The sequence below is a fragment of the Haemaphysalis longicornis genome, unplaced genomic scaffold, assembly GCF_048455015.1.
Source record: "Haemaphysalis longicornis isolate Haplotype H1 unplaced genomic scaffold, Haemaphysalis longicornis Haplotype H1 scaffold_1, whole genome shotgun sequence".
Classification (NCBI taxonomy): domain Eukaryota; kingdom Metazoa; phylum Arthropoda; class Arachnida; order Ixodida; family Ixodidae; genus Haemaphysalis; species Haemaphysalis longicornis.
In genome coordinates, this window is record NW_027526203.1 from 444,722,242 (window position 1) to 444,748,328 (window position 26,087).

The window sequence follows — 26,087 nt, forward strand, 5'->3', positions numbered from 1 at the left end:
CTCATCGAAGTGCAGCTAGCAATCGCGGAGGCGCCGTAGCGTCGCTGCCGAAATGGCGCGCGCGTGTGGGTCTGTGTACGGGAATGAGTAACGGGGCTGGGGTGGGCGACAACGAACAAAGGAAATGCGGAAGCAGAGTCTGCTTGTTGGTTTATGCGTGTACCGGCAAGATGTGTCTCGCATATACGTTTACAGCGCATAGTGAACGCTATTTTTTCACGCAGTGCACGTACGTGCTTTTCGCTGGTAGATTGTTTATAAAACGCCCATTAATCTTCGGCATAAATGGTTTTGTGTATAATAAGAAACAGTTAAGGCAGTACCTAATATTAACATAAGGTATAAAATCCCCCTATGCTATTTGCCTAATTCAAAAATATTTTGATGGAACCCACTAGTCGACGTCACAGTCACTACTTTGGGGTTCTCTGTCGTGTAAAGCAAATTTAAGCTCCAAGATAATTGAACCAACAGCACGGAAAATTATAAAACAAACTTCCAGTCATGTGCGAAAATTAAACTGCAAGCTAAATTGCCGCAAAGGCAACCGTGCGATCGTTCGCAATGCTTCCGACAACCCGCGCGGCCGAAGGGTGTCCTCCTTTTACGTCATGACGGGCGCAACCAATCAGGCGCGTCAAAAGACGAAAAGCGCGCGTCTTTCAAACGGGGCCGCGCTTTTTGCAAAATAAATGCCACTTGGACTCGTGTACGATAAATTTCAATGTGATATTCGGAATCAGCGCGCAAGAAACTATATAACCGTTAATCTAACTCAAATTTTTTGGAAAGCGCTTCAGCTTCCCTTTAAGCTTTTTTGCACCCCCTTTTTGGGAATCAGAATTTTCTCGGCATTTTTTTCTGGATAAATAAATCCGTAAAGTCATCAAGCATCCTAAAAACAATTTTACAAGCTTTTCTTGTACAATTTATTATCCCTCTTTTAGGTGATTTACGGTCACTCCGTCGTCTCGTGCAGCTTTTCCTCCCTTTATCTCCTTAAGCGCCTTATGTACGTTCTTTTTAGTTACTAATGAAACCGTGCAGAACAAGTTAGCATTTTCGGTGCTGTCTCCTGGTCTAACGTTGCTTGTGCGCAGCTCCGGTAATTTTATTGTCTCATTTATTATACGTTGAACATAGCGTTACCTCTTTGGTCTCTGAGTGCGTACAATCTAGGTTTGCAATTCGCTACATATTTATAGTTTATAATGAAGAAGATTACTTAAGGAAACCAAGCAAACGGCATTAAAAACGATTTCTGGACTTAGTTTATCTGGTGTATGCATAATTTCCTCGTAATGAAAAGCAGCTATTGCTGTTATTAGGAGAACTGGATCGCAGAACTTATCTTCCAACCACCCAATAGGAACGTTGCAATGCTTAGCTAGTCCACGGCTACAGAGATTGGCTTTTAGGACCTCAAAATACTATGGACATCCGCCATGCTATTAGAAAGCTGGCAAAATACTACCGTATGAAAAAGATAGAGGGTTAACCTGAGTAGTGCCTATGGCTGTTGTAAGGTTTTGCCCCAAATAATGTTTTTTTTTTACTCGTTTATCCGATGCTAGGTCGCCAGTGTCTTCTTAGCCAACCCGGAAGCAGTTGGTGCAGGGATGTTTTCCCAGTCCAGCTTCTCGCTTTACTTTCCTCTACAGTTCCGCCTCAAGTGCACTCTACGGGTGCGGTCTGACGACAAGGGCCGACTGGCCCCGGGTCGCCTCGGAAAGCGGCGTCCATCGCGGTGCTGTGGCCCCAGGCGCCCCAGTGCCCCGCGAGAACGCATTCCACGCGCGCTCTGAGCCGCTGCGCATGTCCCTCCAGCCTACCCAGGCCCGTGCGGCCCTTACGCTGGCAGTGGAGAGCGCCGAACAAAACAAATGTTGCGGCCACCGATTTCGAGAAAGGCCATGTCGCAAACGGGTCACGCCCGGAAAGACAGAGCGCCAAAAGCCACGTGTGCCCGTGAGAGCCAGAAAAGGAATTACGAAGAATGCACGCCGCGCAAGGAATGCGCGAATACAAAGAGTATAAAAAGTAATGCGTTCACCGAGTCCCTCGTTCGAAGGACGCGCAGCGTCTATGTCGCTACGGGGGACGAATGGCGAAAGAAAAATAAGGGAGTGGGGGTGTAGTTGGCATTCATTGCTTGAGCCAGCCGCCGAGCTAGCCCACGGAGAAGCGACAGCGCCTTACAATAGGTACTGGCGAGCGCCGAGAGCGCCTGTCATTTCGACGACGATGGCTTGTCCGAAGCAGCGAGCGTTTGGGCCCTCCGGGCTCTGTTGCAGGGAGCACGCCCGGCCCGGTGCTCATATTCCCTCTCCTCTCTGCGGGCCTCTTTCTTGTTTTCTATCAGGACGGCTTTTCTCCGTGGGGCTTCGCTTGCATAGAAAATTGACTGTCGAGCGAGTAGCGGCAATTCCGGTACTGAACAGCAAGGTATGGAGCTCTGGACTTTCACAATATGAGGGCTGATTCATGCCCAATTTTTTTTCTTGCCTCTTTGTTTAAAGTGGTATTGAAGCGTGGAGCGAAAAAGAAAAGAAACTCGGTGAGACATTTTCTTGAACCCGCAATTTTTGTTGTCTTCAGCAACAAAATTTCCGTTTACGTCTGTGGGCGAAAGTTGTCTTTTTGCGCGACAAAGAGATCAAAACAAAAAGCGCGGAATTTCCGCCCAGGACAGCAGTCGCTGCATTATTGTAGTAAACATAATACGTACGATCATAGCAGCGCACTCTGTGATTTACCGCGCGATACAGTAAGTTTTAAAACTGCCCCGACCAACTGTGCAAAGTGACTGCAAGTATAAATAAACTGGTGATGTAAGGCTTAAATAACGTTGCGTGATACAGGAGCCCTGCTTACCAAATACCCTTATCTTTAATGGATGAACTTTGAATGTATGAGGCCTTACTTGGGTACACGTAGGGCAACCTGATGCGTGTTTCTGCAAGGAGTCTCGACCGGACCTGGGCATGAAAGCATTTCGAGGACCGCGATCATGTTCTCCTCTTTCGGGTTCCTTTCTTTAGCAAAAAGTGGGAGCCAGATGCTAGAACCACGCGCTCACTGTGTTTTCATCCCGCTCTGTCAATGCTGAGCGAGGTGAGAAGAAACTTTCTCCCCACGAGGAAGAGGTTCACGACTCTTCTGGCGAGACGAGCGGCATGAAGCCCATCTGCGCTTCATAAGGAGCGTCATCATCATCACCATTTAATTCTCCAGCCTGTAGGGAGAAGCGGGGAAATGCAGCTGTAGTTTACGAGGATCGCGTCCCTGTTACTCGTCTCGCCTCAATCCACGTTGGTGAGGATAGGGACAAAGAGCCTCCACTGCTTCCTGCGACCAAACAGCGCCTCTCCTTCCTCCGGAGATACCTATGCATTGCTTCCTGCATTGCACTGAGACATCGGTAAGAGGGACCGTAAGGCGTCTGACACATTTTGAGCGAGCTTTGTCACCCACCGCCTTGGGGTAGTCAGTGCACGGCTAAGCCGTTGTGTTGCTAGTGGATAGACTCTCGCAGGCTCGATTTTCGGGCGCAGAAGGGGTGTGGCTTATGGAGGCGAGATAACAAAACGCCCACGGTTGTGTACGATGATCCCACACAAGAGCCAGACGAGACAATGTTGTTCATTTTGATGCTCCTGTGACGTAATCATACCCCGAAATCACAGTAGTGGAAGCATATGACAGGTAAACTTGACGGCGGCTCGTACGTTAGCGAGTTATCCGCACAGCTCAAAAACGTCAGCTCCACAATACCGAAACTTCTTGTCAACTAATTTCGTCTATATTTTTCACTGATTAAGATTATGTATATATACATTTCGTGGGGCGGTGCTTTAATTTATCCAGTTCAGTCTCAAATCACGCTTCCAAATTTGGCAGCACTTTCCCCTAATTTTAATTATCAATAGTGGCTTGTTGATCATATTTTGAATGGTATACGAATCCCATAATTTCAATCCCATAGCGTTTTGATAGAAGATGACGCAGACAATGAAGTAGAAGTGACATACGTTTTGTGATTTGAAGTACTCGCTCAAAATACGAAAGAATTTTGAAAGTAAGGCTACTGTCCCGAACTTGCTCATGCTTTCATGCAACCGAAGATGCACAGTCAAAAACCTTCATGTACCGAAGTTGCCTGCTAGATGTCTTTCCCAGACAGCAAAGTATCGGTTCATTAGGTTCGCAACGCGACTTATGGTATCGCAGCTGAACCAAAAGACAAGAAAAATTAGTTTCTTATCCTTGTCCCAATTCCCATAACTTACCAAGTGAAGTTACATTCCTACATAGGTCACTGTACCTTTTCTCCACCCTCAGAAATCCCTCAAAAAGGTGTAGGATAGCGTGTGCTCCAAACTAACAATTATTCCAACGTAAGCCTTTCAGTCTCCGAATATCGAGCCCCAGACCCCTCAAACAAACATAGCCCTCAAACAAAGGCAACTATACCACTTTACTCAATGTGTAGAGCATTCGACACAGGTTATACTCATGTGGTACCGGTAAGCGCCTATGCCGCTTTACTCCATGTGTAAAGCACACGAATCGCTTCATCACGTATCATGCGACTTCCCCAACATCCAGGTAATCCACCCAATCACCCAGCCCGACCCCCGAGGAGTGGGGGGACACGTGCGCTGGGGACACGTGCGCGAATCGCAGCAATTACTACAGGAGCCCTGGAATAATTACCTCTGCTACCTCGGGAAGACAAAAAGATGCCTTTAATTGTTGCTCTCTCTCTCTCTCTCTCTCTCTCTCTCTCTCTCTCTCTCTCTCTCTCTCTCTCTCTCTCTCTCTCTCTCTCTCTCTCTCTCTCTCTCTCTCTCTCTCTCTCTCTCTCTCTCTCTCTCTCTCTCTCTCTCTCGTGTAGCAGAACCAAAGTTGATAGCATCTGTGATCGTTGAAGGACGTTTCTTATGCTGGCGCTAACTAGTTGGAGACTCAGGGAAACGCTGCACGTTCAGTAACCGGTTATGCGTACGATGGCGCAGTGTCTAGTGCACACTACTGCTTCCCACGGGGTATTTGGACCAATTTGCGCTCCCAGCAGGTGAGCCCAGAGACACGGGTTTGATCCCGGCATGGTGACTGCTTTTCAGATTTTTCAGGTGGAGCCGAAAAACGAAAACGCCGGTGTGTACGTGTCAATATTTCGGCGCACGTTAAATATCCCAAGAGGTTCCAAATTAATCCTGAGAACTCCCCTACGGCGCGTCTTATAGCCCAGTTGTAGCTTCGGCGCGTTAACACCCCCCCTACCCCCCCCCCCCCCCCCCCCTTAAAAAAAAGACTCTCAGCCGCTACAATTTTGTTTATAAAGGCGAAATAGAAATAATTATCTGCGCACACAGGAGGACGGTTGAAGTAAACCGGGATTTACAGATTAATCTGAAACCCTATAGGATATGAAGTATATTGGAAGGCGAAATATTTCTATGATGCGAAAAACTTCAAATATAATAGTGAAGGTAGAACCTCTAAGTAGCCGATCGCCCACAGACTTAATAGAGGGTGAGCTCTTTCATTGAGGATTTCACTGATTAAAAAAGAAGCCTTCATTTGTAATTCGGATGCACAAAAATGCCGGTGCACACTACGAAGAATTTCACAGAGCCAGTACACTAACCGAAAGCGACTCCCTGTTGCTCGTACCATGACTCAGCGCTTCCTTTGGTGCAAACGAACTCCATGCTTGAATTAATTAGGCGTATATTTCACCTTATCAGAGCTATGAATCATTTACTAAGGAGACAAGTAACCCAAGCACAAGACAGGAGGAAGTTTAATTTTTTACGTGTACACTCAAAGCCACGTCAACACTAACGAAATGTTCTATAAACTGTGCATGGCCTCTGAATACGGCATTAATGTAACTCAAAAGGACCCTGAAACAAGGATCCTCCATTCATCGGTACGCAAAAGTGCATCACCGTAAATATTGCAGCCCAAAAGAATTTCAAAAGCTTACAGAATCTTCTGAATAAAGAATAATAAAAATTTCTTCCTCGCTTTTTTCCTCTCTTCTTCTTACTTTCACATTGAAAGCTGCGGTTCCCTTCAGAGCGGGAAGGATGGCAAACCAAGGCTCCTCGCTCTCACCGTAGTTCATCACGTCGCGCTCTATTTTATTTTATTTCACCCAAGCGAAAGGCCCTTACTCCGTGTGATCAGAGGGTCCAGCTTCAGCTGATAGTAACTTTGCTCTACGTGACGTCAGTTTGCTTAACCATGTTAAGAAGCGAACAGCTACTGAACTTTACTGCGAACTTGTGAATCCCTCGTTGCGCGCAGACGAGCAATATTTGGGTAACACTTTCATGACCGCATAATGTAATGATTGCCAAGCATCATTCACCATTCCAAAAAAAGTTTCAGGGCCATTCAAGACAGCCTTTCAAAGACACCGCAAATAAGTCCGTTGCTTCTTTCAAGAAGGTCAGCAAGCAACGCGCAATAGTTGACTTGTGAAAGATGCCTGAAAGAAAAACGGCGCGGCGAGCGTATTTTCGCGCACGCAAGCGGTAGGGGTGGCGTGCGAGCCCATCTACAAACTACTTGGGGGCGAAGATGCAGAGAAGCCAGGCAGTATGCGGGAGGAGCAAAATATGGTGGCAGGCTGGCAGAGACAGGCGAGACAACTCACCCCCTGAGCGTTGGCGAAACGAACCGGGCGACATGAAATCGAAGCGAGAAGAGAGAGGAAAAAAAAAGAGAGACAATGGCCGTGAGCAAAATACACGTTGGCTGCTGCTCCACGGACAGCGTAACAATCTCCCTGGATTCGCTCCCAAAAGTGTGGAGGCGGCAACTTAATACATCGCCAGTGAGAGAGAGAAAAAAAAAAGAAGACAAGTGGGCGGGGAAAAAAGGGAAGCAGTGGGCGTCAAAAGCAGAACAATAAAAAAAAAAGCTAGCAAAGGCCAAGCTGAATTTTTATATTCTATTGCTAGCATATATGTACCCGAAAGCAGCCGAATAAAAAGAAAAAAAAACTGGCATAAAAATCTAAAAGCAAAAATAAAAACCACCAAACCTGGTCAAGTGCAATCAATACATGGGCTACTGCTATGCAACCAGATCCCTTATTGAGAAAGTTGGACGAAGCAGGGCTGGAAAACACTCATGATGATTGCAAATCCGAAAATCAGCCCCTTGGCCGAGGAAGAATCTTGCGCTTCACATACTTACGCAGAGTAGTTTCAAGTAGCCCAGTAGGCGCGGACATCCGGTCGCTTAGTGCGGGTCCACGTGCGCTTTTCACGAATATCATAAGGAACTTGCACATAAGAACGTTATTTGCGCTTATAAAAGTTCAGCCTGTCTGGCACAATAAGAAACAAGTGGTTACGTTCCTCCCGTGCGTACTTCTTCGCGAAATATCAGTGTGAACGTAGTCCACTAAAGAGTCGGTACACATATGTAATTAGAGCTCAGCATCGATGCACTTGAAAGCTACGTAACGTCGTGAAAATGGATGAAAAGGCTGATAAGGAAAATGGCTAAAAAATAATACACAGCTGCTCTTGCTGAGTTACGGTCCAGCCGAGTGCAGCCTTAAGCTTTTCAATAGACGTTCGTCATAGCCAGATAGGCTTCGCCCGGACGTGGCCCCTGGAGCATAAATGAATGCCTGAAAGTTGACGAGCAGTTCTGCAGAAACACTTCATGTGCTATAAAGTACGCTTATAAGTAAACAAAGTATGCTGACTAGCTCAGTTTCTGCATCAGCTCCGGGGAGGAGTGGCTGAAACCGGGTCACGAGTCGACGGAATAACTTTTTAAGATCACGGTGACGCCAGAAGTTCTGGTGGCTCCCAGCCTTGGGGTTGGTGATGAACTCTTGTAGAGTTACAGCAGAGCGGCAGGCACACACGGCGGTGGTAGTAGAAGAGAAGGAATGTCCCAGTCGCACTTTGTCGCTGTGTGTGGAGGACCGGGAGGCTTTGAACTGCTCGAACCACCTCGGTGGCATTGGGGTGGCCTGACACACATTCAATTTCAAAGCATAGCTCGCGTGTACGGTGCGTGCACCAGTGGTACCCCGCACTAGCGGGCACACGACGGACGGAGCCCGGTGAAAGCAACACGGAGGCGTCGTGCTGCAGAGGCGTCCGCGCAACGCGCCCCTGTCTAGGAAAGTGATCGTGCGGTGGTTCGGTTTCTTTTCCAAAACAACACAGAAGGCAAGACTCGCTGTACTGCTGGTTTTGCATGTGCTTCTGCGCTGTAACTGCATTCGTCATCTGGATTTGTGTTACTCGCAACGGTTTCTATAAAAATCATCCTCATCGCATTTGCAGTCTATGCCTGGTCGACTGCAATGACGATACCTCACAGCCATTTCGTATTATATATAGCGCGCATCCCGTGCTTTCGTCATTGCATCTCTCTCAGGTGTTAGGTGGCGACTTGAGAGTGAATGATATTTTTTTCTTTGTCTTTCAGGGCAACTAAATGGCCGAGCCAGGACAAGCCACCCATACACGCATTTGAGAATACATTTGAAGCAGAGCAGGTGACAGCTGTTCGAGAAGGAGTACTTTACACCTAAATTTAAATAACCACAAAAATATTAAAACGTCGCAGGAAATAACTAATATTACATTACTTATTAACACGATAAATGATTAATTATAGTCAACGCCCCTAATAGCCGGGATACAGTCCGTCACAGTGTAGTCAGGCCACCTTGGCGAAGGTTTGGTAGTGACGCTGTATTTCCTTCTCCTTGCCTGCTAGAAAAAAATAAAATTATTTTTGACAGCAGACTTGACAAGGCCTAGCATTGTACTTTTTTGTGGTTGGTCTCATGTCTATTTGAAACAGTCATCACACGCATCCAAAGCCCAGTTGATATTTATTTATTTATTTATTTATTTATTTATTTATTTATTTATTTATTTATTTATTTATTTATTTATTTATTTATTTATTTATTTATTTATTTATTTATTTATTTATTTATTTATTTATTTATTTATTTATTTATTTATTTATTTATTTATTTATTTATTTATTTATTTATTTATTTATTTATTTATTTATTTATTTATTTATTTATTTATTTATACCATATGCCACGTTTCGTGAGAGTCTGCACTATTTTTTCGGTGTGTTTGAGCAAACGACAGCGAACGACGCCATATTTTAACGGCACGTTGGCAAGGGCAGGTGACAATGATGCACTAATTGTTACTGCTTCGGCTCGTTAGATGTCATCGCGCTGTTGAATGCGGCTTACCGCAATTAAAGCACGCGGTTAGCGAGCGCCTGGATTTTGTTTTATCAGCGCGCACCACGATTTGGCGTGAAACGCGCTGACGTAACTTCGGGAATCTTAGGAACACGTTGAATAGTTGCCTTGCAACAGACCTTACCGCGACGCGATTTTCTTGCCTCGTTCCCTTTCTCATAGCACTCCGTTATGTGTCTTTCCCCGTGGCTCAGATCTCCATGGTTCAGACGGTGCCCCATTTGCGGCTGGGTGGTGCTCGGCTCACGCTATGGTGCTATCCAGCACATGCACGTCTGTTTCTTCGCTATTAAGGCGAGGCTTAACCCGCCCAGAGCATGATGGGCCAGTGCGCTCGCGGAAAATTTCGTAACGAGACACACGCGATCCGGTAAGTTTTACAAGCGTCGCTAAATCCCTTTGTCGCAGAGCTATACTTTGTAGTTAGCTTACGGCCGCGATTAGCCGGCGCCATTCATCGGCATTGCGTAGTCCCTGCACGTCTGGCTGAGCACGTGTCAAATGGTTCCTGTTGGGCTCCCGTGCCTGATACGCGCTAGACAATTCTACGCGTTCGTACTGTAAGAGTATTCTTCCCGAAAAACGAAGAGACTGTCCCCATTAAAAAATGTGCTTTTTTTTCCGTAAGGCAGCCTTATTAAATGGTTTTGGGAATTAATACAACCAGTGTTTGGACCGACAGCCAAAGGCTACTGTCCGGTCCACTTTCAGAAATGTGTTATTGGATTCCAAAACAAGACAAATCGGTAAAAATCAAAGCTTAAGAATAATGTAACTACAGAAAACTAAGCATGTTGATTATACAATAAAACATTTTACCCATGAATTTAAAATTTCTGGCATGTTCAGTTTCCGTTTCAGTCCATGGAGGCAACCCATCGCTGTGCTGAGGCACCAAAGGCAAAGTCACGATATTCCAAAAGATGGGCGCATACCTTCTGATGATGAAAGCTGTTGAACACGAGGAATCATACGACGCGACTCATTCTCCGCGGTCAGACATATAGGTAATGTCGGCGCACCTCCTGCACTCCCGCGAAGACCTAATGTCCGTATGTCAGCCGGAGCCAAGAACACGTGGAAGGAGAAGGAAGAGGCAGAGGAAAGAGGAGGCGAAGTCGAAGAAAGGAGGTGGGCGGTTCTCGGCGAGTTCTCTGTTGGACGCGAACGCCCAGGAGATTCTACGCTAAACCACATCTCCCTCCATGCCTTCCAGACTGGCGACAACCGGACGGTGTCAGCAACGCCGTGGTTCTTCTTGGGCCGGAACACCACGTGGGCCGGAACACCGCGTTATCGGCAAACCACGACCGCGTCAACGGCAAGGGCACCGCTCACCTCTACCCGCCTCAGAGCTCAGTCCACCGCCACACGTGATCCCGAACTATTTTGAGTTTGACATTTTTATAGGACACTGTACTGATTAGTTTAGCTTTGATTTTCCTTTCTGTAGTCTCTTCTGTATGTCTTGTTAATATACTGAGCCCATGTCCAAGAAAGCCAATACGCCTCGCTTCTTCCCCTCCGGGTCTATTGAATTCCTCCTCATCCCAAAGCGACCTGCTTCACAATGAGCAACCACAGCGGGTTCCTACGAAGTAGCGCAAAGCGTGGACGACACGCGATGCCTTTTCCTCCGAGTTGTCAGTATGTTGGTACCCAATATCATCACCGTCATCATCCTTAGTCTACTTAGGCCCACTGCAGGATGAAGGCCTCTCCCATTGACCTCCAGCCACTCCTGTCCTGCGCTGCTCGACTCCACAGTTTGCCCCCGAATCTCTGTTTCATCCCTCCATCTCGTTAATGGCCTTTCCCCTCCTTCTAGACCCATCTCTTGGTATCCACTCTCTTACACTAATTGTCCACCGGTTGTCATTTCTTCTCACTACATGGCCAGCCCAACTCCATTTCTTTTCCTTTATTTGAACTATGATGTATCTTCTGCTCTAGTTTGTTCTCTGATCCAGGTAGCTCACTTCCTGTACCTGATTGTTGTTCCTAACATTATTCCTTCCATGGTCTGTTGAGCCGATCCAAGTTTGCTTTCTAATTGTTTAGTAAGGCGCCAAGTTTCAGCTCCATATGCCATAACCGGCAGTTTGCACTGGTTGTAGATTTTTCTTTTGAGTGACAGAGGTAGCTTACTTTTGACTATTTGGAAGTGCTTGCTGAGTGCTCCCCAACCCATACTTATTCTGCGCCAGATTTCCCTCTCGTGGTTAGGTCAGCGCTAACCATTTGTTCGAGATAGTTATATTATTTTACTTCTTCTAGCGTTTCGTTTCCCAAGCTGAAGAGGATGTTTTTGGAATGCTTATTCCTCATTACTTTAGATTTATTCATATTTATTTTTAGCCCCAGGGCCATGCTTTCTGATTGTACCCAATATAGTTCCGACAAATTTTAAACGCATGACTTGGAGTTGGGCTCGAATCAAACGTCGTTTGCCTATTTTTTCCTGCATCGTGCATCTTTTTTTCCTGCAACCACCCTTCAGCTTGAGAAACGCTGGTCTATACTGTAGTTCTCTTTGTTGGTGCGCGGGTGGCAATGAGGGGAATATAATCATACTTTAAATATAAATGTACCGCCTAAAGTCCTTGCTGTGACACGCTAACCACGCGAAGGCAATACAATAAATTGAAATAAAACACTATATGAAACAAACTTTTCAAATGTTCAGATGTTAAGAGCAGACCTCAATACGCACCGACTGCCGCTGGTCAGTAGCTTTGCGGATATCTGTCTAAATTTATAAGTTGAAATGAAAAGCTCGAAGGTCCTCTCGAATGGTCGTGGTAAATCATGAAAAATAAGTAAGACTGATGCTTTCCTTGCTCAGAAATTAATGGCCGCGTACTTTAGCTCAAACGAGACCGCACTGACAGCATAGTGTCCCCCCCCCCCTTTTTGTGTGGCTGAGTATTGCGCTACTACGCACAAAGACTGGAGTGGTTCCCAGTCATGGCGGTCAAGTTTTCTAGTTATTTCATCGATGGATGTGACCAACAACGACGGTCACGCATTTGACGTCAGGGGCAGTTTAAAACAACACGTGTAGTCTAAATTTATTGGCAACCTTTCATTACGGTGCGCCCAATAAGCCGGGTGTAGCAAATGTCCGAATTTTACTTCGAGCGCAATTATACTTCCGTACAAGTAAAAACGGTATTGTGAAGAAGCACTTATGAATTATGAAGGCCGACCCCGGAGTACTTGACCGACCATCAAGGAAAACAAAATCTTACGCCGACACTGCTGCATTGGCTGGGTGGAGCAGACACGCCGATTACGCGGTCAGCACTTCATCCAATGCCTGCGAAAAGAAAAGTGCCGCTTTACGTGCCTATACTGTACGAGCAGTTGCTTTAAGCGATGGTGCTTAGACGCCCTAAACGGCTCCCTAGGGAACTCAGGGAGCACGTATTTCGTCATAAATATTTAAACACTCCACGAGAAAAAGTTGGGCAAGATCTCCTCGGTATCTCCAGGTGCATGGCAGCTTTCGCTGGAATCACTCTCTGTGGACAATCACAGCCACTAGGGCAAATTTTTTTAATTCATACAGAAGTGACCGCGAAAGAACCCTCAATTGCGATAGTGAAAAAAAAGCAAGGAAATGTTGCCAATCACTTTGCGCTCACGTGCACTGAAACCACGGAGAGCGCCGGCGCGACTGAGATGTCGGTGAACCCGGGCGCGTCTTTCTTTTTTAACACGTCGGCTTTTATTATAGGCTTTTACCACTATCTTTCTAACATAACTCACGATACATGGTCTTAAATGTGCACACATTTGGTTTGTCTACTGTTGGGTTTTACAGCGGCAGCTGGGAATGGCATGCTTGCACGGTTACGCGGTGGAGAAGACGCTATGCAGTAAAGACAACTTTACAGCGACAAGTTTGCCGACACTAGTCTGTACGCCTCCATCACGCCACTATCACTGCATGCCACTGGTCGTGCTTCCGTAGTTAGAACGCCTCTGTAGGCGTGTCTGGAGGCGACATGCCGCCGGTAGGGCTTGTGTAACGTACCTGTCCCCACATCCGTTGCCTAAAGGACCTCTTCGTACATTTTTGCCCGACATCCGTCGCGCGCAACTGGAGAGCACACGTCCCTGTCATGTACATTCCCCACGTTTTGCCAGAAAAATCCATATTTAGCAGGCTTTGTGTTGCGTTCCTGGTTGGGCCGTGAATATAGCAGCTATTCGCTGACATTCATTGCACCCGAAGCGACAGCGTGCCTAGAATTTCATATTTTTCGCTACAGTAAAACACGGCAAAAGAAAAATAACAGCGGAAGAATGTATCTAGGAAATAAAAAAAAAACCACCTTGCTGCCTACGACTGAGCCAAACAGATCCCCCGCTTCAGATAGGATAGGTTGCGTGTCGTGTTCATTCACAGGAGCTCTAATCATTCAGAGCGAAATGTATACATACAAAAGAAACATGCTGGCGGAATTCAACATTGAATATATTTGCGGTACAATCGCCAGGGGAAAAAAAGGTAGCTTGCTACAGTGGGTTGCGGGGCTTCTTGTGGCCCTGTTGCTCGCCGACAGGCGGCTGAGAATGCGGGAAGCGGCGGCGCCCTCCAATCGCCCGGTGTGCGCGCATACAGGCAGCGATAGAGGGTCATTTCTCGTCTACCGCGCTGTCACAGGGCGCAACAATAGCGAAAAGGCAGCCATCGGTCAATGTCACAACGAAGAGAAGCGCCCGAATGAAAGGGCGCCCCCAGCGCAGCGCAGATAAACAAACGTACGCGCCCCTGGCGAGATGCTGCTTCCTACGCTCCCTTCCGCTAACGCGTCTCTCAAATCTCCTTCGTGCCTTCCACGAGAGGCGGAGACTGCACAATGAGGCTAAGGAAAGAGCGCGTGCGAACTCCAAAATAAGGTATACGGCAGGCTGCGCTGCAAACTACCCGCAATTTCACCAAAACGTTTGTTTAAAACAGCAGTGCCAACGAACAGATTTAAACAGCAAACCTGGATTGACAATCGTAGGTACGACCCTATAAAGTGGAAGCTTTGGGCCTTGCTAAGTGGAGTGCAACGTTTTTATTGATCATGTCGGCCTCCTGTGAATATTCTTGGGGATTGGTAGGCGTCCACATAACGGAGTACTGTGCAGCTAGCATTTTCATGCTTGTTTCCTTTTCTTTTCTTTTTCGCACTGCGCCTTCAAATTTTGGCTCAAATAAACAGCTGCGAAATACCGATATGTCACGTGTCTACTGCTCCATGTTGTGCATTTGCAGAGGCAGTTAATTTTGTGCGGCGTGAGGGGTTGACAGCCTCGTTTCCTTGACTGCGCTATTGGGCTGCCATTCTAAGTTGCTGCATAACCTTCCCTCAAAGTAAGTTGCATTGTCTTTTGAAAAGCCACATAAATATAATACACTATTTACATTTGTGGGGGCGTTCGTAATGCTCTTCTTACTTTCTGTATTACAAAAGTAATCACTCAGGGCTGTAAATAATCGTGCAGTTACAGATTTGAGCAATTCGAGCAACCTAGTTAGTCGAGACTGAAATAATTCGTGTTGCTCTTTGGTACTTAAACTTTCAATCAATCAATCAATCAATCAATCAATCAATCAATCGATCAATCAATCAATCAATCAATCAATCAATCAATCAATCAATCAATCAATCAATCAACCAACCAATCAATCAGTCAATCAATCAATCAATCAATCAATCAATCAATCAATCAATCAATCAATCAATCACTGTGAAAATGTATTTTACGTCATAAGTGAATGAATCTTGCCTAGAATCAATTAATCAATCAATCAATCAATCAATGCGAAAATGTATTGTACATCATAAGTGAATGAATCTTACCTAGAATCAATCAATCAATCAATCAATCAATCAATCAATCAATCAATCAATCAATCAATCAATCAATCAATCAATCAATAAATAAATAAATAAATAAATAAATAAATAAATAAATAAATAAATCAAACAATCAAACAATCAAACAATCAAACAATCAATCAATCAATCGATCGATCATGCTTATTTCTGTGCACACGAACAGTGATTGACCTCAGTGCTGGCGCACCGATAATAAAGTAAAACGAAGACAAAAAAGCACAAATAACTCAAGAAATAACATAACAGCACTGCAGTTAACAATACACACACACTTTAAGTGATGTACATAAAAGAAAAACAGGCGACCCGCGGCGGTGGCTCAATCGCTAAGGCGTTGTGCTGCTGACCAAAAGAACGCGGGTTTGACCCTGGCCGCGGAGGCTGTGCTCATAGGAGGAAGTGCAAAACAAATACTACAATGATGTGTCGACACTTCGGTACACGTTAAAGATTCCCAGGTCGTCAAAATTAATCCGGAGCTCTCCACTAGGGCTCCCCTGATTGACCAGGTGTAGCTGTGAAACGTAAAGAATGTGAAACGTAAATAAGACTACGGGGACCTACAAATCAAAACAAGTAAAGCAAAAGACCTACGGAAATTCAATATACTTTTTTTGTAAACTGTGTAGCAGGTCCAGAAATTGAGAGTAATTTAGCCAACCAAATTTTTTAATGTACCTATACCTTTCTTAATGTACCTATGTACATTTCTTAATGTACAGTCATGGACAATTCAAATACGAACCGCGGAGCGCACGACCGAAGGTACCGCCGTACCGCTGCCGTCACCTGGCAGCGACCGTCGAAAACGCACGGACATGCGCAGTTGAGATGGCGGGAGCGAGGCTGCGTGTCCCACTGCGATATGTTGCCCTCTGCTCACTCGCATGCTTGCCTTGTCGCCATGCCGCAAGAGCGCTGCAAGCACTGAAAGTACTACCGCCGCTGCAGCTTAAGGTGTTGGTCGCGTTGAGAGCAATGCGGCGCCTAACTGCCTGCATCTGTGGCAAGTGCTTGCGCGGGAACCGCGAGCACGCTCTCGTAAGGCATACTGCTGAGCTCATCATGCTTTCTTGAAGAAAACCAGCGCACAGAAATAGAGACAAAAATAAATGCATGCCGCCTAAATTTTGATGGCCCTGCAATGTTCTGCGTTCGCGATGCAGTGGCTTGGGAATTGAACAATGAGCTGGCCGCCAAGAATGCGCCTTTGTTTAACGGAGTCACGGCTGAGTCATTTATCGGGTTCGGGGCTTGTAGCAAACGATAGATACATTTACATTAACAATATACATTATTGTTATACATTACATATACATTACATACATATACATACATTAACAATATAGAGTAACTGCAAGCATTGTGTGGGCTGGGGAAATTACTGGCAGAATTCTAATATTAACAAAAATTAAGAATGTTGGTAGGTCCAACTATTCTAAGGCCAGTTGCCCTTGCACAACAATTTGGCAGCCGATTTTTTCGTTTTTTTTTTTTTTTTTTTTTTTTTTGGCAGGCACTCCAGTGCTTGGAGAAATCTGCGAAGCGGGCAGCACTGAGCATGGTTCGGGCGTGACCCAGGTGTACATCGTTTTTTGCGCAAGTTACTGCACCCCATATGCAAAACTATGTCGGCAATGTGACGCCGGCACACACGGGGAGCGGGCGCTGTGTCATCCGAGTACACAGCGGCCGCAGATACTATCTCGCGCCGCATCGCTAACAATTGTTTTCAGCGCTCTTGCGGCATGGCGACAAGGTAAGCATGCGAGCGAGCAGAGGGTAACATATCGCAGTGGGACACGCAGCCTCGCTCCCGCCATCTCAACTGCGCATGTCCGTGCGTTTTCGACGGCCGCTGCCAGGTGACGGCACTGGTACCTTCGGTCGTGTGCTCCGCGGTTCGTATTTGAATTGTCCATGACTGTACCTATACCTTTCTTAATGTACCTATGCGTCATGATGATGCTTTCGCACTAGCTCACCGTGCCGCAATCCCTGTAATCATGATGATAATAGCTTGCGCTGCTGAGCACGAGGTCGCGGGTTCGATTCCCGGCCGCGGCGGCCGCTTTTCTGATGGAGGCGAGAAGCAAAAACGCCCGTGTGTACGAGATTTCGGCGCACGTTAAAGATCCCCAGGTGGTCAAAATTAATCCGGAGCCCTCCACTACGGCGCGCCTCATCGCCTGCGTTGCGTCGGCGCGTTAAACCCCCACAATCAATCAATCAATGATGATAATAGCGGTAATTGTCAATTTATCACCGTCATTGTAATTAATTTCCGGGCCCTGACACCTGCGGAATTCCCGCCTGAACGTCTTCCTGGCCCACCAGAACCACATTTACGGCAGCCCGGACATGGGTCACTTTAAATAAAGTTCGATCTCTCTCTCTCTCTCTCTCTCTATATATATATATATATATATATATATATATATATATATGTATCGCATGGATACCACTAATGACGAGGAAATGAAAATTATAAGCTTTCATGTTAAGTGTTTCGTGGATGCTAAAAAATGTAAACTCTAATCTGATCGCTCCGATTGGTTTCATGTTTATGCGCTATGTTTCGGGATGTAACCCTGTCACCCAGACGACGCCTTTTGCAGCGGTTTCACGGAGTATCAGCTGACAAGCCATGTTGCGTACGCAGGCCGCACACGTCAATCTTACCTTGCGCTCTACGACACTCCCGTCGGTATGCTTCACCGTAATGCACCTAAATGACCAAACACTACGAGGAAACTAACGAAGGACATTCAGTGAACGACGAGACTCGCCCGTGGGATCGACTCCAACGTGATTCGCGTTTGGGGCACTGGGCAATAGAGCAGCGTGAGTCAAAACGTCTTCGGGGCCCGCCAATCGTCCGTTTAGATCGTTTGACGGTTAATACGGGGCGCTGTGGTAAAGCCGACCCACAAAAGTGTCTTAGAGGGTGGTACTGGACTTTGCATATGCTTGAAGGTCGTCGCTGTATTTTTTATAGCATCCGACCTCCTACTATAGTAGGGGACCGAATATTAGAGACGTCGCGAATCGCCCTCACCGCTCTTTAAGACACAGCCCGTTGCACGCTCATTGCATGACAATAAACGTAAGTGGCAAACAAACAAACAAGCAATCAAATCAACCAACAAATGATCAGACAAACAAACATGCAAACAAGCAAGCAAGAAATCAAGCAAGCAAGCAAACCAACCAACAAATAAATGATTAGACAAAAAAGCAAAGAGGTAAAGAGCGAACTTCGGGGCGTCGAAGAGAAAGAGCCCAGCAGAACGGCGCCAGCTGGCGTATTTAGCATATCGACCGCTAATTTTCCACAGCCGACGCGACGTGATCTGCAATAATGTGGGATTCCAAAGTTTTCGCCCTTGAGCGGGCGGTTTGCGCGTTGCGTGTGGGCGTCCAGAGCCAACCTTGTTATGCTGCAGTGTTATGCTGATTTTATTGCGTCTTCGCTTGCCACGGTTACAGTTATGCCACGGAGGAAAAAGAAACGAAAAGGAAGAGGCGTTTGAGCACGAGGCAAATTTATAACCGCGTGTTTGAAAGCTTCTGTTTTTTCTGCGGAAGCGCTCCTTATTTATGCGCGGCACTTAAAGGTCTCTTCATGTGTTTGTTAAATGTTTGTTTTACGGCAGTGGTTTAGACTGGTTGTGGTCGTGAGATAGAATAGAATTGGGCACTAAGTACGACTACAATGCGCGAAAACATGTCAAGGGTAACAAAACTAGAATGCGGCCCACACTGAGAAGCCAGGCATTTCAGGACAGTTGCGTAGACCAGAGGAACATGGCAAGCAAGGCTGTGGCATTAGGTGAGCTCACTAGTTGGCGAGGGCAGAAATACAGACTTTTGTAGTCGCGCGGTACGCACTGTGTCGTATTTTGCGCTTTTGAACAGCGATTTTAAAGTATTGCTTCGACGTTCATTGAATTTATTTTATTTGCCCTTAATATGCCTGGTGAAAATACCCACATAGTTGTCGGATTTGAAAAATTTATATATTAAGTGAGGCCGCGCCCATCATCACGTGAGTGGAAAAGCTCGTCTCTGATGCTACAAAAGACAGCTTCACGCCGGATAAATCCATGAACACGGCGCTCATGTTTCGGCCTACATTAACAGCATCCCTTATGGAAGAGTCGTGAGTTCAAGTTTCAGTAGGTGACGAAAAGAGATGGGAAGCACTTTTCTACTCGGTGGACGTCAAATGGGCCCCGGATTAGATAAAATAAATTTGCACCGCCTGCGACTGATTTCTGTCTCAAGCCATTTGGTTAAGTCCGTACTAAAATTTCATTTTACCTCGCCTCGGCGGGTTTCTGTATGCACTCTTTGGTAGCGCACACTGAAAGCTGCCGGATTACCGGTACAGCGCACGTTTACGGAAACTTAACTAATAAAAGAGGTCAATCCGCTTGCGTAACACTAGGCGCGGTTATTTGAACCATAAACGGGTAACCCGATGACACTTGATCAGTCTGTAACTTCTTTGTGCCATGGCGAGAGGTATTCAAGGTGTTACGTAATTGTAATTTTGTCGAGCGGGAATATTTTACCAAAATCAGTCGTTTAATTGTTCACGCTATAAATTCACATGGCAGCTCAACTGAGTGTAAGGCTCAAATTACACTGCGTTCAATGAAGATATTCACGCGATTCGCAAAAAAATGAAGCAAAATAAGTGATGAAATTCTTACGACAGTAGCTATATTCTGATGAGACGACACAGGGGCGTAACTCTTAATTTTCTCGCCTATTTTTTTCAAAAAAAAAAAAAAACCCGCAAAATTACTGCCGCCACGTATTATTGCGCCCTAACGAACAAATTCAACTTCCGTGGGTAGTTGAGCGGGCAAGCGTTTTGACAAATACATTTGTCTTCGACGAAACATTATTGATAAAGCTTCCTGTATAAGGCCCCATTGCACTCTTCATTTCTTTGTTATGCTCGTTGTTTACCAGCTAGAGGTAAAGTTTAGCGCAAGTGCTAACCTCGTCCCTCCCAAGATCGCCATCTTTACGTCCTTTGTGTGAAAGCTGAGTGTCCACTCGCGTAGAATATAACAATTTGGCGTGCTGAATGTGTTAAGCTGGAACAACTAAAGCTGGAAGTTGAGTGAGTTGGTTGCTGACTAGGGAATTTGTCGCACTAGCGAACATTAGCACAGGGACAAAGCTAAAGAAGAGACAAAACGCACGCTAGATGTAGAAACACGCTCTACAGTGTCTTCCGTCTTTTTAGCCTTGTCCCTGCGTTAATGTTCGCTAGTACCATGAATACCCAGTAAGCTGAAACATACGCACATGCGCGTGGTTACGAGGGCTGTGCATGGCAAAGCTCTGCCGCTTCCGACACTGTAGCAGATGTTTAACCAAGCCAAGAAGGCAGGGGCGCTGAAATAAATTTCTCGTGTGTCGCGCTGTTCCGCGCGACCAAACTGAAATGGACGTCACATACACTCCCTCTGGTGTACCTGACTCGGCCGTCACCCTCCCTCTGATAGCTCATTTATCTAATACTGGGCTGCCGATTGGAATCCCCTTGGGGTGGAAACAAAAATACTCAGCTAAAATGATGGGCTAAAAACGTGACTTACGATCTCTATCGTTATGATCATTTCCACTAACAACGAACTGCTTCTTTTGTTCTAATGTCTCGTTCTGCGTGGGATCTCGCTTTTCTCACGGCATTCTCCTGATGTCCTCGTAGCTGCTGGGTTGCGCCTCCCTTCAGACATCAAATTTATGGAAGCAACTGCTTGTAATGTGACAGTCGCGATTTTACGAAGTTCTCGATTTAACAAAGTAATTCGCGGTTCTTGGCGTCTTCATTAGATCGGGTTGTAACGGTACAATGTTCCGTAATTTGAGAAGCAAGGCGCTCTTTGCCCCTGCTGGCCTTGCTCTAAAAAAACTCCAACCATCATCAATTTGAGAAGCAAGCTTTATTTTATTAAGGTGCGTTGTTGAGGAAAGGTTTAACAAAGCTCAGTTTTCGTCCCTAGCTAGATGCTGCGCCAATAAATTTGCCCCTCAGCTTCATCGAAGCCGGGGGGCTGGCGCCGCCCGGATTCTGAAGGAGAGTTCGGCAACTGGTGTACATCGAAGACATCTGGTTAAGTCGGCAGGGCTACATTTAGCCGGTAGATAACATGTCTTACCTTTGTAATCTGTGCGTGAACAAATTAATTGTCAATATTAAGTCTATAATATGTGAAAAACAAAAGTTTGAGGGCCCCAATAGCACGACAACATACTGCTCGACTCAAAAGCTCGGCACATAGGCATTTTCGTTTTTTGCCTCCATGAGATAAACGGCCACCGCGGCCGGGATCGGACCCGCGTGCTTGGCCCCAGCAGCACAAAGCCTGGCGCACTGAGCCACCACGTCGGGTCACTATAGAAATTAACATATTGACTATACCCTTACGTTCTCCTAGTTACGTATAAACACCAAGTCCAGAAAGGTGTCGTTATTGCTCGCCGGGGTGCGATCGTGTGTGGTTATTTTGAGCTGTAGGCTCATCCCCGTTGACGCACCACCGCAAAACCCCCTGCGGACGCGGTTTTAAAATTTCAACTGAGGACGTTTTAGACATGCGAGACCTAATGAAATGTCGCATCATATCGTATTATTATGCCTCCAAAGGTAATATAATTTGAATTAGAGTTGGTGTACTAGAAAAAGCCAGAGAGATCTTTCCATCGAACACACTATCCTTCTACATTCAGTGCTTCAGCAGTATATTCGTAACTTTCGTTAAAAACAGTAATTGAAATCACGTCAAATATCATAGGACTCGGCATGATTATAGACTCGTTTTGTCAAGGAAACCCGCATTCATATATGCATTCATACACGTCAGTTGGAAGGTCACTAGCAGTGGCTTTCCGCGACCTTACGTATGCGACCTTAATACCCAAAATTTCGTATTGAAAGTTAAAACTTAAAAATGGAAGTAACCATCAAAACGTATGCGGTAAAACTTTATATCATGAGCTAGTGGTTCGAAAACAACTGGATAAGAAAGCCATGAGAGGGGGGTTGGGGGGTTCGATCAGGCATCCTACGCCGAAGGGGGGGGGAGAGAGAGAGAGAGAGAGAGAGAGAGAGAGAGAGAGAGAGAGAGAGAGAGAGAGAGAGAGAGAGAGAGAGAGAGAGAGAGAGAGAGAGAGAGAGAGAGAGAAAAATTCACGCGTCAAACACTTCTAGCTAGTTTTAGTCCTGCCAGTCGACCAACATGGCTTCAAAAGCTGTTTGCACTCTGCCCTTTTTCCTATATTTAGATTTCCGCAACCACGCTTTTCTTTTTCGTGAATCTGTAGGACCCGTCGATAACAACTGCTTCAGCTTTTGTCCCACTTTCCGGCGAGAGTTCAGATCCGTTTTGGCAGACGACAAAGTGAGAAGGCAGAACGATGGTTCATGTAAACGGGACCGGTTTCCGCCGCGTCGACTCCCATTATTTTAGCTGCTGTCGAAAAAGAGTAAACTCAGCGCGAATCTCTTTACGAGAGTGCGCGGGCGAGACACGCGTGACGTCCCTTGTTTATCCCATGGGCCTCAGTCGCCCTTCACCGAACGTACGTCGCGTCGTCATGAACGAAGTTCCGAAGTGAGTTATCCACGTCGGCATTGTAAGCGGAAGGTGAGCGCTTTTCCAGTGGTCGCCAAAGCCACCGGCGTTTTCGTTGAAAGCTCCCTTATCGTATTACGGAGCGCTAGCCGCTTCCGGCTCCGTGTATGATGATTCAATATCGGCGGCACTGCGCCCCTTGAATGCATCAAATAGATCTTCGCGATGAGCACGCACCGGCAACGCTGAGCGAGCCCTCTCTCGAGTGCTGCTAGAGTCGTTAGGATCGTGAAAGGGGAGTCGCAAAAGGTTGCCTTTGATGCGTAACTAGGTTACTCGGGTTAGTCTCGCGTGCGCTCTTGTAATTAAATGACACGGGAAATAAGAATTACTGAAACGCGTACAGCGGGAGCATTTTTTTTAGTATCAATTCCCAATCAACTCTGCTGCAGATAATCGTGATTACATTATTTATTTACGATAAGGCTATTGGATGCATTTCTGTGAGCTCAAATTTGCCACGAATAAAAAAAGGAGACAGTGTTGTGGGTATTTAAGGCGCAGCGCCCCGATGAAGGGAATTAAATTTTATTGGACAAACAACGGCGACTCGATTTTGTTAGGGTAAATGGGAGTGGGGGGAAGTGATAGAAAAGTAAGGAAGGCGACAAGAACGGAATACCACAGGTTGATAAAGTTTCTTTGCTATTTCGCATTTTCTATGCTTTCCACGAACAATCACAAAAAAATACTCCCGGGAAAAGGAGATCCACATTGAATTCACACAATGGTATGCAATAGCATTTTCGAAGGTATTTTATCGCGACATGCCAATACGGTCCTGATAATTGTGCTAACCAAACCGACAATAGTTAACCTACCCTATAGTGATCCTTTCGGCGATCGTCTAAGCTTCTGCAACGTTCTTGGGCAGCTATGGTGCCAATATCGCTTTAGATACGACTGACAAAGGTTCCAACGTGGGATCATAGAAGCAACTGACAAAATGAGGGAGCATAAAAGCGTGCACAATAATAGCATGTACACTTGGCCACACAGTGCAAGGATGTCGTGTCAAGCCCGATGCAGTTTGCTCGCACGTCCCAGGGTAATGGCCAGCTTAGGCTGAAACGATCGGTAGTTGACCGAAAGGTACAAACGGCGTAGCGTAGCCGCGAGAACAGGCATAACTAACGAGACAAAAGCGCGCCAAAGACATTGCATAACCCGCTGCAGCTCAAATCAGCCGGCTCCAACGCAACATTGCATGAAGAAAAACGGCTGCCTCCATTTCTTTACTTTGCTTTGATCTTGACGAACTCAATAAACAGTGTTTTCGCCTTCCTGCCTTTGTTCATTTATCAGGGAACGCCATTCAAGTGGTCTTCCAGTGGTACAGAGCGTGAAGTACCAAGACGACAATGCACGGCATTCGTGAGGAGTTGGCACTGCTAAAATGTGTTTCAATGTAAGCTATACGTGAAAACTAAACCCAATGTCAGAATGATGAAAGGGGGAATGCCTGCAGCGTAGCCGGTAAAAACTAAAACGGAGAGTTGGGCGAGTTGGGTACTGACTAATGAACTCCTACTTCCAGCAAACTTTAACACTGAATGAAAAAGAAAGTTCCCTAGAAGTAAGTGTTAAGGTTAAGGTTCGCTAGAAGTATGAGTTCATTACTCAGACGAAAACATCACACTCGTTGGTAATGCCCCTATTCCTTCCCGGTGTCGTGGCTGATCCGTCGTGCTGCGTAGTTTCATCCTGCTTATGACGACCGCTCTTATCGTTTACCACGGCTCACCATTAAAACGAGCGAGCGCACAGCAGCACTGCCGTAACAACCGTCAAGGTAGGCAAACAAGCTAGGACTGAAATTACAAGGGCCAAACCGGCGACGCAGTGTGCCGTGGCGGAGTGAGAAGCCAGGTTGCGACCTCCGGCGTCGAGCAGCCACACATGAGCGGCGACATTAAGTGGAGCTTATGGTAGCCACCCCGAAATGACGCCAATTGTCCGAATCATTTCACTGCGACGCACGTTGAGGTGGCGACGAGACCATATAGCTTGTATTCACTGGCGAGGCTCGCATGCACGCAACCATGGGAGAGCGCCGTCACTGGTTACGTCGGGCTCCGCGGGATTGCGGTACTTGTCCGTGCTAAGCACATGATTTGTGTTGGGCGTTCCAAAGTCTACCCCACCGGACGCAAAGTAATGCCTTGAATCAAATGTGAGTGCGAGTATTAACATCTCTGTTTGAACCACCGTTCAGAATCGGGTTGAAATGGAGCAGACTACGCACGCCGGTGGTTTTTTCCCCCCTTCGGCGTGCGGGTGCAGTGGCACAAGCCGCGCCATGTTCGTAACGCAGCGGCCATGTTCGTGACCGTTTCCAGTGCCGCCAAGCGAAGAAACTGACAGCTAAACCTTTCAATGAATACAACCTATAGGTTTGTGCCACGGTCTGCCTACACTAGATATTTTCTGGTAACGGATCTAGCTAACGTTCCGGTGGCAATGGGCAGTGGAGCGTGGCGTATTAGCACTTGGGCGACACAGCGCAAAGCTAGGTGATCCTTACTTGTGGGTGCCGTGGTGAGCCACGGAGCGGTCAGGGCTTCTTCAACCACCAGGGCGAATTTATTCGCACTAACCTTATCAGCAGCAGGCAAGGCGTCTCCGCAAATGAGTGCAATGAAACGGCCTGGCGGGCGCCCTTTATAAAACGCCCCTGTGACAGAACACAGCTGTGTTGTTTACTTTTCTAGCGTGTTCACTTGCCCTCGCACCTTCACCTCCGGCCTCACTGATCAGGCGGTAGCATAGTGAGCGGTGGGTGCTGACGCGCTACAACCAAATATTCGGCCGGCCGTGCTCCCAAAGCTACTGTACTGACCACGCGTTTTAAGCTTGGCTGCTTTGATTTGAGGCTCATGCGAAGTAAATACACACGTCTCAAAAAAAAAAACGAAAAAAAAAAACAGTTACGCCTTTCCAACGGTCATATTCGCGTTGCCTGCTTATATTTATTGCTGCGGATGAGCGTGGGCGCACACGACCGGCTTTCATTCAGAACCGTTTCAAAATAAACTGGCTAGAACAGGGCGTTGGGGGATCGCCATTTGAAAACAGAATTTTCGCTATCAATCGTTCAAGGCCACGCTATTATTTGGGCAGGATGTGAATGTTTATGGTTATACAACTTCAGCCAGATTCTCAGGCGTGCGACATACAATGACCTGCCCTCAGCTGTTTTGTGAGGTGCTTAACGTGGGGCACTTACGCGGGTCATTATGTCAGAATAAT

The 26,087-nt window shown here is 46.4% G+C and overlaps 1 protein-coding gene and 1 long non-coding RNA gene across 2 annotated transcripts in view; one reads left to right on the plus strand and one right to left on the minus strand.

Annotated features, from left to right (window-relative positions):
- The window catches only part of LOC144155882 (Kv channel-interacting protein 4-like), a gene marked incomplete in the record, with an annotated part of 551,666 nt that overhangs the window by 200,629 nt on the left and 324,950 nt on the right, over positions 1 to 26,087 (minus strand).
- The window catches only part of LOC144155883 (uncharacterized), a 34,783-nt gene continuing 32,833 nt past the window's right edge, over positions 24,138 to 26,087 (plus strand). Inside the window, exon 1 of the long non-coding RNA XR_013319668.1 lies at positions 24,138 to 24,246. This is a non-coding gene — a long non-coding RNA (uncharacterized LOC144155883). The remainder of the gene's footprint in view (positions 24,247 to 26,087) is intronic.